Source organism: Giraffa tippelskirchi, chromosome 14, assembly GCF_054371585.1.
Source record: "Giraffa tippelskirchi isolate mGirTip1 chromosome 14, T2T-mGirTip1v1.2.pri, whole genome shotgun sequence".
NCBI lineage: Eukaryota > Metazoa > Chordata > Mammalia > Artiodactyla > Giraffidae > Giraffa > Giraffa tippelskirchi.
The window spans coordinates 70,112,520-70,125,264 of NC_137288.1; the positions used below are offsets into that span (position 1 = coordinate 70,112,520).

General features: G+C 43.3%; 1 protein-coding gene and 1 pseudogene across 3 annotated transcripts in view; both read left to right on the forward strand.

Moving 5' to 3' along the window:
- The window catches only part of LOC145534777 (glutamate decarboxylase 1-like), a 216,936-nt gene that overhangs the window by 48,517 nt on the left and 155,674 nt on the right, over positions 1–12,745 (forward strand). The gene's annotated exons all lie outside the window — the stretch shown is intronic.
- LOC145534264 (actin-related protein 2/3 complex subunit 5 pseudogene) lies at positions 7,351–12,276 on the forward strand (annotated as a pseudogene).

Genomic DNA, 12,745 nt, shown 5'->3' on the forward strand with positions numbered 1-12,745 from the left:
ATTTTCAAACTTACTACTGTAATCGTCATGAAAGTCATGCGTACAATCAGGCCATCATATCCCCTGGTTTACACATCTGCATATTCAACCAATAGCAAATGAACTGTACTCTGCCATTTTATATAAAGGACTTGAGCACCAGTGGATTTTGGTGTTGATAGCTCAGTTGGTAAAGAATCCGCCTGCAATACAGGAGACCCTGGTTTGATTCCTGGGTCAGAAAGATCCCCTGGAGAAGGGAAAGGCTACCTACTCCAGTATTCTTGGGCTTCCATGGTGGCTCAGCTGGTAAAGAATCCGCCTGCAATGCAGGAGACTTGGGTTCGATCCCTGGGTTGGGGAGATCCCCTGGAGAAGGGAAAGGCTACCTACACCAGTAGTCCGGCCTAGAGAATTCCATGGACTGTGTAGTCGACGGGGTCGCAAAGAGTCAGATAAGAGTGAGCGACTTTCACTTGGGTCCTGGAACCAGTTCCCCGTGGAAACTGAGCAATGATGATGTGTTTTGTGACCACATTCAAGTACCTCTTCCATTTTAGGCTAGTATGCCTTTTATTTCATAATCCTTGAGGGAGATATCCCATAATTTTTAGCATCTCTTTGAGTCTGTTTGTGATATGTAATTTCTAGGGATATGACTTGAAAGGACAGTTTGTTCCCATAGGAAAGTAATAGGGATGAACTTCAAAGGTGCTAAAAAGTTTTATAAGATGAAGTATAATAGATGATTTTATAATGAAACATTTTAACCTTCTTTCCACAAAACTAGACTTTGTGTAGTTTATATCAAATTTTTAGAGTTTTTGGAATAATATCATTTTGTATCCAGTCATTTTCAATATTTCTTATATTCCTTTTTAGTAGTAGTAGAAGTAAAACTCTACATTCTTCTTTAAAGAGACACGGTTGAATCAGAACCACCTGCAACAATTACTTTCATTGTATTTGGAGCTTTTGATTCCAGAGCCTCTCGTATTTCACCTGCTCTCTCTGTTGGTCTACGCAAGAGTCTGGGAACTGCTGACAAAACTGCCTGCTTATGTCTTCTGATTTCATTACGTATCCTGATTTTCAAAAGGGCATCGCAGAGCACGTGCCGATTTCTTTGCTAGTCTTTAGCCACACCTCCTCTCTTTTCTACAAACTTCTCCCGACCTTTAACACTGCCCTTCTTCCCACTGCTCCACCATCTTTTCCTCAACGGATCCTCCCACTTCATAGAGAAGAGAAGCCCAGGTATTTGATTTTTTTCAGTTTACCTGAAGGATGTTAAACGCATGTGGTTTGATTCTACAAAGACTATAGAGCTAGACAAACTTCGTTTGTGTTGTGTATGTGTGTGCTCAGTCACTCGGTTGTATCTGACTCTTTGTGGCCCCGTTGGCTGTAGCCCACCAGGTCCCTCTGTCCATGGGATATCCCAGGCGAGAATTCTGGAGCAAGTTGTCATTTCCTCCTCCAAGGGGTCTTCCCGACTCAGGGATCAAATCCGGGTCTCCTGCATCTCCTGCATTGGCAGCTGTGTTCTTTACCACCGAGCCACTTCGGAAGCCCATTTATTTGTGTTGACCCATCTCTTTCACAGGACTTTCAAAGGCATATGTTATATGTGCTGTGTCACGGTGTTGACTACGAGATGAGTTTACAGAGATATTTTCATCTACGTCCTTCTTACTAGGGGTGCTCAGTCGCCTCAGTTGTGTCAGACTCTTTCCAACTCCGTGGACTGCAGCCCGCCAGGCTCCTCTGTCCATGGGATTCTCTAGGCAAGAAAATGCAGTGGGTTGCCAGCCCTCCTCCAGGCTTGATAGGGGTAGCCAGTAGCATTACTAAATGGTTTTTAAGGAAATCTGATGTGTGGCATTTTATCATCAACCACCCTGGGACACCACTTTTTTGTTACGTCTTCTTTCTGTTTTATCTTCTCTCCTTTTCCTCTTTGCTTTTCTTCTTCCTTCTTTGACTTTTCATAATTCCTCAGTTCCTTCTTTCTTATGTTGCCTGTTATCCTGATATCCCTCTCTATGTTTTCAAACTACTAGAGCATGTAATAGTATAAACTTTTAATTAGCTTGGAAATAACTTCAAAAATCCCAGGTATGGTCCCAGGACCCAGAATTATGGTCCTGGCTGGTTTCAGCTCAGTGAGACCCTGAGCACAGAATTCAGCCACATTGTGCCCTGACCTCCAGAATGGTGTGATAGTAAATGAGTGTGGATTGTTTTATTGTTGCTGTTGGAGGATAATTGCTTTACAGTGGTGTGTTAGTCTCTGCTGTGCGGCAATATGAATACAACCGTATGCACACGTGTACGTATATCCCCTCCCTCTTGACCCTCCCTTCCCCCCATCCCACCCCTCTAGGTCATCACTGCAGAAGGAAATGGCAACCCACTCCAGCATTCTTGCCTGGAGAATCCCATGGAGAGAGGAGCTTGGCGGGCTACAGTCCATGGGGTTGCAAAGAGGCGGACGTGACTGAGTCTCTAACACTTTCTTTGCAAAGATGTGCTAATGGATAGACTCCAGTTACCTAGCTTCCCAATTTCCAGTGAATGTGCAATTCATGTGGACACCTTGTTAAAACGCAGATTCTGACTCAGTCAGTTTGATGTGGCGCCTAAGATTCTGGTTTTCTAACAAGCTCTCAGGAGATTCCAGTAATGTTGACTTGAGCACTAAGCTTTGAAAGTCAAGGGTCTCACAGCAGAAAAATCTACCAATAGCAAAAGGCAGAATTGTTTGTGTCAGAAGATAACTAACTATACATAATTGTATGAATCATCTTTTGATTTTTATTTTTCATGACATAATTATTTTCTAGCTATTTCTATTTGTTTTTTTTTAACTAGAATTTTAATGTATTAACTTAGCTTTGCATTCAAAATACATTTTAAAAATTCACTGGACTGACTTTTAGACATGTGTTCTAGGTGGCCAGGAGCCCTGGAACTCAATTTCTTTCTCTCTTATCATGTTCAGCTCAGAAGACTAAAAAGGAAACCCCAGGGCCCATGTACAGAATCTACTGCTAAGAATAAAATGTTATGTGGGTAGAAATGAACAGTAGTTGTCTTTTCTTTTCTTTTGTTATGGTAAGAACATTTAACATGAAATTTACTCTCCTAACAATTTTTTAAGTGCATAGTACATTATTGTTAACTAGAGACACAATAGTGTATAGCTATTATTAATGAATACCGTAAGTTATAATCCTTATTTAATGGCCAAAAATCACTAACGAGCATGAATAAGAGCTTGGACAGGTGGAGAAGTAGGACCTCACAGGGACGTTCCTTAATCTTATCAGTGGGCGATTAAAAACATGAGTGCTGATGTTCAGTGTTTGTTGCAATGCTGTACCCATAAGGGAGTCCCCCGGACTGCAAGGAGATCTAACCAGTCCATCCTAAAGGAGATCAGTCCTGGGTGTTCATTGGAAGGACTGATGCTGAAGCTGAAACTCCAATACTTTGGCCACCTGATAGGAAGAGCTGACTCATTGGAAAAGACCTTGATGCTGGGAAAGATTGAGGGCAGGAGAAGAAGGGGATGTCAGAGGATGAGTTGGCTGGATGGCATCACCGACTCAATGGACATGGGTTTGGGTGGACTCTGGGAGTTGGTGATGGACAGGGAGGCCTGGCGTGCTGCGATTCATGGGGTCGCAAAGAGTCGGACACGACTGAGCGACCAAACTGAACTGAACTGACCCATAAGGGAAAACTGAAATTTAAAGGAATTGAGCAAAGGAGGTTGAAATGTATAGAAACCCCGTGGATTCACTCTTGAGAGTACTTGTGTATGCAGGAGATGTTATAGCGAATGTGCAAATATCCCTTAAATGTCCCCCAAGCTGCCATTTCCCCAATTCTCACGAAGACTATTCTAATATCTTTTGGGGAATTCACCCACTTATCATGGATTGGTGCTGCTTGGTGGAAGCCAGTGGACATATCTCATGAGCCTGGCTGCACTGAATCATTTAGAGATGATTCCAGAGGATGAATCCTAGTACTTGGGCAGGAGATGCCTTTTCTTTCTCCCACAATATGGTGTGAAAAGGAGGGCTCTGAAATAATAGGAGCCAGTTTTGGGGTTATGAATGGAGACCTTAGAGCCACTTGGAGACCTCTGTAGCAGAGACCGTGGATCGAGCTCACTGTGTAGGAAGGAGATGAGAGAAACAGAGAGAAACTGAGTCCCAAATATATCCCTTGAGTTTCTGGAAAAAGTCTCACCAGAAACCATTCCTGTTTGTAAAATTTTAAAATAAGTGAGCAATACATTGTCTTCATTTTAAAACAGTTTGAGGTTGTAATTTCCATTTATCATTGCTGTTTTTGTTCAGTTGCTCAGTCATGTCCAACTCTTTGCAACCCCATGGACTGCAACATTCTAGGCTTCCCTGTCCATGGGATTCTCCAGGCAAGAATACTGGAGTGGGTTGCCATTTCCTTCTCCAGGGGATCTTCCTGATCCAGAGATCGAACCCGAGTTTCCTGCATTGCAGGCAGATTCTTCACCATATGAGCCACTAGGGAATCCCATCGTAGTCATAAATGACCAGAATTGTTACAGTAGGTAAACTAGAAGAGGAGATAATGCATCTAACTCTGTATTGCCAAATTTGTGCATTTTTTCATGTAATAAGTTAGATGAAAAAAATCTCAAGAACAATCTAATGATAACAAAATTTCCCAGAGAATATTACAGACAGCCTGGATTAACAGAAAGGAGACTGGCTAGAAAAGATCTGAACTTTATAAGAGAAGAATGACTTGGAATAAAAAGATGTGACAGGAGGAAGACGTCTGAGGGAGAGACGGCTGTAGCAGAAGGCACTTTGTAGCAGGAGCAGCATCGGCCAGCGTGCTCGCCCATCGTCCCTTGTAAACTGAGGATCTTTAAATCTTCAGGATGCTGAATTTGCCTATTTATCATTTTAAAACATTAAATAAAATTTGCCAGGCATGGAGTTGGTACCAACTTATTGGAGTGTCCTGGATGAAGATTTTCTCTGGTTATTGTGTGAAGGTGAGATCCTACAGAATTACAACACCCTCATAAAATAAAATAATCCAGGTCCTTCATGGCAAAGATCTTTCAAATACTGTTTCACAACATGATGTAACTTACTTTCAGAAAGTGCTATGGAAGTTTGGCCTCCTAGGGAAGGACTGGGATATTGAGAGAATCATCTCTTGGGGCAGAGAATTGTCTCCTGCTGCCACAAAAATGTTTTTCTCCCTTTTCATGATGTACTGGGAACTGTGAGTACAGAACACTTTTTAAAAAGTAAAGTTTCACAGGCATCTAGCTATCCTTTCCTGGATGATAAATATTTTACCCTAAAACAATGGGAAAGGAATATTGTTGACAAGTTCCCTAGTGTTTCTAAATCAATAGCCCTTGCTTCAGTCAGTTCAGTTCCGTCGCTCAATCGAGTCCGACTAGTTGCGACCCCATGGACTGCAGCACGCCAGGCCTCCCTGTCCATCACCAACTCCCGGAGTCTACCCAAACTCATGTCCATCGAGTCTGTGATGCCATCCAACCATCTCATCCTCTGTCGTCCCCTTCTCCTCCCGCCTTCAGTCTCTTCCAGCATCAGGCGCTTCTTCAATGAGCCCTTGAAAGGACCGTTTTTTATCCTCGACGTTTCTGTGAAAAACCAACCAACAAACAAACAAAACGAGAGGAGAAACATGCCCCAGTGAGCTCATACCGTCTTTGCAAAGGAGAGGAAACCAGGAACAGAGAGCCTGGGACGGCGATGGCCAGGAGTAGCCTGCAGAGACCCTTCTGTAGGCTAAGGGAACCCCGCCCCTGGTCTGCCTTGCTCTCCGAAGGGACCAGTGCCAACTCTGAAGGCCAGCATGATTGAGTAACTGGGGATGTGGCCATTAGGCCAAGAACAGCACTGGTCACCGACATCATATTTGTAACAAACAATAAGCAACCCTCGTGTGCCACGTTCTGTCTTTTGCTGCTCTAAAGTTTCCATCCCCTTGTGATTAGAATAATCAAATTAAGATCTGGCGTCCCCCATTTCCTCCATCCTTAGGTTAAATTAATCCAGATAGCCTTGATTCATAAAGTTCCTTGACATTTTCAATTAATTTTCCCACTATGGTGCTTCCTGACAAGTGATATGTGCCCTTCTAGTCATTCTCTGACCATTCATTGATATTTATGACTTGTTTCAAAAAATGATAGACTGCTGTGAAGAGTCTGTATTGAAGTTTTTCTGGCTGATTGATCATTCTTCCTCTTAATGAGTCACTTTTTAAAAAATGGAAGCTGCCTGGTTTATAAATCCCCAGTTGGCACTTTTTCCCAGACCTGTGATATCAATGGACCACCTCTGCTAACTACTCTTCTTAGGAACTTCCTCCTTGCAACCTGTTTACTCTTGTTTTGAAGGTAATGACAAAGCATTTCAGCGTACCCATAAATAGCAGGATAAGTGTAATGGTTAACAACCCAATTTCGGGAAATTACCGACTTAAATGAAATAAACTCGTCTCAACTGGCCCATTTTCCACACCTCTGGACACCAATTTGTGTATCTGTATCTAGTAGTATAGGGGTTTCCTTGGTGACTCAGCTGTAAAGAATCTGCTTGCCAGTGCAGCAAATGTGGGTCCCATCCCAGGTCGAGAAGATCCTCTGGAGAAAGAAATGGTAACTCCAGTTATCTTGCCTGGAAAACCCCATGGACAGAGGAGCCTGGCAGGCTACAGTCCATGGGGTCACAAAAGAGTTAGGCATGACTTAGGGAATAAACAGCAACAGCATTTAGTAATGTACTTTAGAATTTTCTGTACATATCCTTTCATATTTTCCTTTAAAGATGAAGTCTTCCTTAATATACAGTGTTTAACTTAATCTCAGTCTCTCTGAATTTGATTAACTTCCTTTTATCTTAAGTAATCACATGAAGATGAGATCGTATTTTCAAATGTCTACAATAAAATGCATTATGTATTTAGCAAGATATCGAAATACAAAATGTAGGGATATAATGTAGGGCCAATTACCAAAGTGTCAAAATGAATAAATCAAGCAAAAACAAGCAGCCTGATGACGTCAGCTGAGGCCGTCTCTGTGCTAATAGAGGAAGAGATGGGAAGAGATGATGCCCATCAGTGTTTGTTGGGTGTGGTTGTGTGTTGTTGAGCCTTCTGCTTTCATTTTGGGGAAGACTTTTAGTAAAAGGGCAGTTAAGCCAGGATCTTATTTAAGTGCAACCTTCTGTCATGCTTGGCCGTGTGTGTGTGTGTGTGTGTGCTGACATACCCTTACTTTGTCTCATGCATTCCTTGCAGTCACACTGGTTCTCACCGATGCCTGAGAAGGCTGATCCTCCCTTTTCTGCTGCGGAAGATACAGAGCAGCAGGCGATTTCTGCAGCCTCTGTAAGGTCCTGAAATTTACTGTCCCTGGCAGCTGGGCTCAGCTCTCCGGTTTGATATGGAGGCTGGCCATCCTGAGTCAGTTCACTCCAGCCAGGGGTGATGGACTAGCCCTCAGGGACTGTGTTCTCTGCACAGAAAAGGGTGAGTCTGCCCAGATCTTACTAAAGTTGCTGGCCCCAGATGGGCGCTCAGCTGGTCACTTTCCCTCTGAGGTAAGGGAGGCGTTGGCATTTTCAATTCACCTCCTGAAGATTGGGAATGTACAGTTCTGAAGTAGAGCGCTTCACAGTTACTTCTTGGTGTAACTAGGAAAAAAAAATAACTCAGAAGAAAAGGCAACCATTTATGGAAAATCATGAGAAAATGATTTGGCCATACTACTGAGAGGTTTTGGTAAATATTCAGTGTTTTCGGCCTGTTAGTCTGTGTTGGTTCTTTGCCCCTGCACAGGATCTTCTTTGACCGAAGCGAGTCCGTTTTGAGGAACTGTCCCTTGATTTCATGGGTGCTGTTCTCCTCCGTGCAGCTGGTTCACAGACGAGTCTGTGCTGTTGCTGCACCCCTCGCTCTCCCCTTATGCTTCTGTGTCTCCATGTGAGAAGGGAGACATCCGGCATCTCCCTCACTGTTTACCGGAAATGCGCTCCCCCTCTCACGCCTTCTACTTTTCATCTTGTCGTCAAAACCTTCGTCATCTTCGCAATTCTATTCTCAAATGAAATACACCAGGTTTCTAGTTGAAAACATTTCTGAACATCGTTTCATGTCTTCCTTTACTGAAATGATGGACAACTTGTCCCTTAAACTCCCTCGTCCCTTGGCTTCAATTGTATCTCCTTTTGTAGTTTTTCTTTTACCCCTGTGATTATGACTTCATGACCTATTCTTTGTTAACTAACCCCTTCAGTAGGGCTTCCCTGGTGGCTCAGATGGAAAGAATCTGCCTGCAGAAGAGAAGACCCAGGTTTTGTCCCTGGGTTGGGGAGATCCTCTGGAGAAGGAAAAGGCAACCCACACCAGTATTCTTGCCTGGGAAATCCCACGGATATAGAGGAGCCTGGCGGGCTACAGTCCATGGGGTCACTCAGAGTCGGCATAAGTAAGCACAAACACAAAGCAGAAAAGCTCTTAAATACTGCTATGATAATAACAGGGCATCCAGTCTTAGCTGTTTTCCTACTATTTTTATATATTCATTTTTTCATCAAATATCTATTGAGCTGTTTTTATAGATGTGCTCCAGGATATGTACTTGGGAGAAGTTACTGGATATATTTTAATGATAAGGCCAATAACATATCCTGATGGATCCAAAAGGGGGTGTAAGACAAAAAGAAATTAATTAGTGGTGACTCCAGAGATTTTGGTCTGATCAAGTGGAGGGACCCAGTTGTCATCATCTGATGTTGGCAAAGCAGTGAAAGGAAACATCTTAGGTAGACACACTAGGGGTTCAAAATAGACTTGTGAGTTCAGGATCTGCTATGCTTTGTACTGTGCTTCCCAGGTGGCTCAGAGATAAAGAATCTGCCTGCGAATGCAGGAGACGTGAGTTTGATTCTAGGATTGGGAGGATCCCCTGGAGAAGGAAATGGCAACCCTCTCCAGTATTCTTGCCTGGGAAATCCCATGGACAGAGGAGCGTGGTGGGCTACAGTCCATGGGGTCACAAAGAGTCAGACATGACTTAGCGACTGAGCAGGCATGCATGCAAAATTCACATGGTGGAGTCCTGATGTGGAGGTATTTAGAGATGGGATCTTTGGGAGGTAAATAAGTCATGAAAGCAGAGCTTCCATGATGGGATTAGTGTCCTTATAAAGAGACAAGAGGGCTAGTTCTTTCTCTCTCTTCCATGTGATGAGACAAGTAGTGAGGAACCATTTGCAACCAAGAAGGATGTTCTTAGTGGGAACTGAGCTGGCTGGCACTGTTATCTTGGACTTCTCAGCCTCCAGAACCATGAAAAATGAATGTTTGTGGTTTAAGCCACCCAGTCTATGGTAGCTTATTAGAGTGGCCTCAACTAGGACAGAATTTGTTTTACAAAGCCAGGCACAGATGTTCAGAAAAGAGTTGAAGTGATTTAAATCGAAGACACGTGGTTGGGAGCCTTCAGAACAGTGACAGTATTCAATGCTTTGAGACTGGTTGAAATGACCGAGAGAAGAGAACAGTACAAAACACCAAGTTATGGAGGGCTCCTTTTTTAGGGTTCTTGGGGGGAAAAAAGGAGGAATCTGCAAAAGAGACTGAGAAAATAGTTTTGAGGTACGCGAAAAACCAAGGGTTTTGGTGACCTGTGAGCCAAATACAGTAAGGAAGAGGAAGTGATCTACAAGTTAAAGTTTGTGTTGGTCTAAATAAAATGAGGGAAAAAAAAAAACTGATCATTGGATTTAATCATTGGAAACATCTTGGTTATGTTAGCAAGAGCAGTTTTAGTGCAAGTATGGTGGATGAAGGCTCCACCAGAATGAGGTTTGGAGACAACGGGAGGAAGGGATTGCAGGATGCAAGACATATTGAGGAATCCCTCAGATCCTTCTCTTCCACTGTCTCTATACCTGTTCATGATTATCACATTTATATGTATATCCTTCAGTGGAATATTACCCAGCCATAAAAAAGAATGAAATAATGCCATTTGCAGCAACATGGATGGACCTAGAGATTATCATACTAAGTGAAATAACTTAGAGAAAGACAAATATCATATTGTATCACTTACATGTGGAATCTAAAAAAATGATAAACAAACTTATTCTGTAGCCTGCCAGGCTCCTCTGTCTATGGGGATTCTCCAGGTAAGAATACTGGCGTGGGTTGCCATGCCCTCCTCCAGAGGATCTTCCCAACCCAGGGATCGAACCCAGCTCTCCCGCATTGCAGGAGGAGTCTTTAATATCTGAGCCACCAGGGAAGCCCATTTGATAAAATAGAGCTAGACATACAGACATAGAAAATAAATTTGTGATTACCAAAGCAGAAAAAATTAGGAGAGGGAGGGATAAGTTAGGAGTTTGGAGTAACAGGTACACACTGCTGTATATAAAATAGATAACCAACAAAGACCTCTTATATAGCACAGGGAACAATATTCCCTATCTTGTAATAACCTACAATGGAAAAAAAATCTGAAAAAAATCTGTTTTACTGAATCACTTTGTTGTACACCTGAAACTAGTACATTATAAATCGACTGTCCTTCAACTGGAAACATTGATATGTATTTCCCAGACTTCTCTGAGCCTGGTGTTTATGTCGGTTTCTCAGAAAAAGCCCACCAAGCCCAAATAAATCAATCATGTCCTTGTCTTCCTATTTTGTTCAACAAGAACTATAAATCCATGAGTCAGCTTTCTTTCCATTTTGCTCCTTTGTACGTATGGACAGGCCAGTCACCTGTGTCAGGCTTCATGTACCTGATGCTTTTTCAAAACCTCACTGATTTCATCCGATCTCGGAAGTGAGAGCACCATGTGACTGAACTTTTGAGTTTGTGTTCCCATGAGAGTGATGAAATGATGAAAACATACAGAGAGTAAAAGAAGTCAGATCTGTGTCAGCGAACACTTTTGTTTCAGCCACATTGAGTTTTAGGTGAAAATACATTGATGTAGAACGCTGAGATGTGATGGCTCAGAGGGCAAGCTTAGAGGCAGGGCAGAGGTGGGAATGTGTGGTTTCCTTTCTGACGTGGACAGTAATTAGCTAACAGCTATAGCTAGTAGGTGGGCTTCCCTGGTGGCTCAGGATTAAAGAGTCCACCTGCAATGCAGGAGATACAGGTTTGATCGCTGGGTCAGGAAGATCCCCCGGAGTAGGAAAGGGCAACCAATATTCTTGCCTGCAAAACACCATGGACAGAAGAGCCTGGTGGGCTGTAGTCCATGGGGTGGCAAAAGAGTCGGACATGACTTAGTGACTAAACAACAACAACAGCATAGCTAGTAGGTGCACATGATGACCGGAGCATAATTTTCAATATATGTAAACAAGAATCACAAAAAGAATTACTCTCAAGCCTTCTTGCTTTCTTCCTGGTAAAATGAAATCCCCAGGATGCTGTGAGATTTATAGAAGACCCACATGTATTGTTTTTAATGGGGTCATTTTGAAACTTCAACATTACAAACAAAATATATTTAAAATTAAGGAGTTAAACTTTTCACAAATAAAATTTTAGCCTAAGTCTTTTCTTTTCCCTCAAGTGGAATTATGACCAAGTTTATTGTTTTATTTTCACTTTTAATTTCATTCAATATTGGTTTAAATTTAAAAGTGAAATTTGGCGGAAGAGGGAAGTGGAGGCCCCAGTCTGTGGCTTCCAGCTGGGGCTGGGCTTGGTAAGGTCGAGGGAGCGTCGAGAGGGGGCCTCTGCCGCCGGTCTGGAGCGGGGGTGTCGAAGAACACGGTGTCGTCGGCCCGGTTCCGGAAGGTGGACGTGGATGAGTACGACGAGAACAAGTTCGTGGACGAGGAAGACGGGGGTGACGGGCAGGCCGGGCCCGACGAGGGCGAAGTGGACTCCTGCCTGTGGCAAGGAAGCCTGACAGCCGCCCTACGGGCAGCTCTGAAAGCCCCCGTCAACAGCGAGAGGCAAGCGGTGAAGGGTCGAGCAGGCGGCATTGTCCTGAAGGCGGCATCTCTCTTAAAGCTAACGATATTGAAAAGGCAGTTCAATCCCTGGACAAGAATGGTGTGGATCTCCTAGTGAAGTATATTTATAAAGGCTTTGAGAGCCCCCCAGACAATAGCAGTGCTGTGTTACTGCGGTGGCATGAAAAGGTGCTTGCTGCTGGAGGAGTGCGGTCCATCGTTCGAGTCTGGACTGCAAGGAAGACCGTGTAGTCCGGCAGGACCTGGATTTCTCCCACGGGGTGGGAGTTGCTGGTACCAAGACCAAAACAACCAAATGCCACCGCTGCCCCACGGGTAGCATCTGTTCCTCTCAGCTTTGCCTTCTTGCTTCCTTTTCGTATCTATACAGAAGAAAATTACATACATATCAGTTTTCCCTAAATGAAAATTGGGATAAGATAAAAGAAACATTCCAACGGGAGTGTGTCATGATCTCAGAACGATTCCAGTGGCATGGACGCCAGTCTGTGCATAATTTACACTCAGCTTTAATGTGCGATTGTTCCCCTGTTGGCTGCGGTCCCTTTGTTTGTTGTTTGGTTTTTGGGAGGGGTTTTTTGGCTTTGACTAATAGTGAGAAATTTGATCAGAATTGGAGGCCAGTTTCTTAACTCATTGCTAGCCAGGAAATGATGTATATATATTTAAAAAAAAAAAGAATGTTTGAGAGACTGTCAGC